Genomic DNA, 2,357 nt, shown 5'->3' on the forward strand with positions numbered 1-2,357 from the left:
CACTCCATATCATCAACCAAAACAAGTCCTGGGCAGACTGTGGAGCTTACCATCAATTATTTATATGTGAGTTCAGGCTGAGGCTAAAGAAAATTAAAATAAGTCCAGGAGAGCCAAAATATGACCTTTGTCATTCTCCACCTGAATTTAGAGAAATCAGAAGAACAGATCTGATGCATTAGATAAAAAAAAACAGAAAAGGGGATGATATTTCAAGAACATTATGCAGGAAGAAAGCAAAAGGTCATTAACAAGATAAGAAAGAGTAAAAGACCAGAATGGATGTCAGAAGACTCTGAATTTTGCTTTCCAGAGTAGAGATGCTAAAGCAAATGGACAAAATGAGGAGATAAAAGAGCTGAACAGAATATTTCAAAGGGCAGCTTAAGTCAAATATTATAATGAAATGTGCAAAGACCTGAAGTTACAAACACAAAAGGGAAGAACATGCTCAGTATTTCTCAAACTGAAAGCATTGAAGAAAATATTCAAGTCTGGGTTTGTAATACTGAAGAATTCCATGGGACAAGTATTGAATGCTGTAGAAAACATATAAAAAATATAGAAGCAATACAGAGAGTCACTATACCATAAAGAAATGGTTGATGTTCACCCATTTCAAGAGGTAACATACGATCAAGAACCAATGGTCCTGATGGCAGAGTCCAAGCTGTACTGAAAGCACTGACAAAGAACAAGGCTCTGCAAATTGATAGAAGACAAATTGAAATCTTGTAATAAACTGCTACAGCACTGGAGGCACATGCTCAACTATGCCAAGAAATGTGGAAGACAGCCAACTGATTGGGAGAGAACCATATCGTGCACATTCCAAAGAGAAATGACCAAATGGAATGCAGAAATCATAAAATAATATCATTAAAATCACATGCAAGTCAAATTTTGCTGAAAGTAACTAAAAACTACTGCAACAGTGCATCGACAGGGAATTGCCATAGACTGAAGACAGATTCACATGGAGACATGGAACAAGGGATATAATTGCTGATGTCAACTGGCTCTTGGCTGAAAGCAGAGAATTCCAGAAAGATTTTTACTTGTGTTGTATTGACTATGTAAAGGCTTTTGACTGTTTGGATCATGACAAGCTATGGATGACATGGCAAAGAATTGGTATTCCAGAGCAAGTAATTGTGTACCTAGATCAAGAGGCAGTCACTATAACAGAATAAAGGGATACTGAATGGTTTATAATCAGAAAAGGTGTGTGTCAGTGCTTAATTCTTTAAACATACTCAATCTTCATGCTGAACAAATAATCTGAAAAGCTGGGTTATATGAAGAACATGGTAGCAGAATCAGAGAAAGACTCATTAACATTTTGTAGTGTGCAGATGATACAACCTTGCTTGTTGAAAGTGAAGAGGACTTAAAATATTGATGAAGATTAAAGACCACAGCCTTCAGAATAGGTTGCACTTCAATGTAGAAAACAATATCCTCACAAATGGACCAATAAACAAAACCATGTTAAATGAAGAAAAGATTGAAGTTGACAAAGTTTTCATTTTGTTTAGATCCACTATAAACACTCATGGAAAACACTATCAAGAAATCAAAGACTTATTGCATTAGGCAAATCTGCTGCAAAAGTGTTAAAATGTTCAAGAGCAAAGATGTCAGTTTGAGGAGTAAGGTGTACCTGACCCAAGCTATGGTATTTTCAGTAGCCTCTTATGTATATGAAAGTTGGACAATGCATAATAACGACCAGAGAAGCACTGATGCATTTGAATTATGCTGTTGAAGAATCATGGATTTCCAGAAGAACAAACAAATCTGTGTTGGGGGAAACTGCAATCAAAATGCTCCTTAGAAGCCAAGGTGGGAAGACATCATCTCTCATATTTTGGATATGTTATCAGGAAAGAGCCGTCCCTGGAGAAGAACATCATACTTGGTAAAGTAGAGTGGTCAGTGAAAAAGGAAACATTCCTCAAGGAAATGGCTTTACACAATGCGAGCAACAATAGGTTTAAATATAACAACCAATGTGAGGATGGCACAGGACAGGTCAGTGTTTCATTCTGTTGTACGTAGGGGTGCTTTGAATTAGAATTTACTTGATGGCATCTCACAACAACATTACACATTAATAGACTGCAGTATAGTGTAAGCATAACTTTTATATGCATTGGGAAATCAAAATATCAGGTAAATCAGAGGATTATGATTTACTTATAGAACTAGGCAATATTTCATTTAGTTATCCATAAAGTCTCCATGAGTTAGATTTAACAGAATGGCAGCTAATAACACCAGGTTTTCTCCATCCAATTATGCAAGAATCAGTTACTATAGTAATTGTCGATGCAATGGGAGATTACCTGGTCCTA

Source organism: Chrysochloris asiatica, unplaced genomic scaffold, assembly GCF_000296735.1.
Source record: "Chrysochloris asiatica unplaced genomic scaffold, ChrAsi1.0 scaffold00015, whole genome shotgun sequence".
In the NCBI taxonomy this organism is placed as follows: domain Eukaryota; kingdom Metazoa; phylum Chordata; class Mammalia; order Afrosoricida; family Chrysochloridae; genus Chrysochloris; species Chrysochloris asiatica.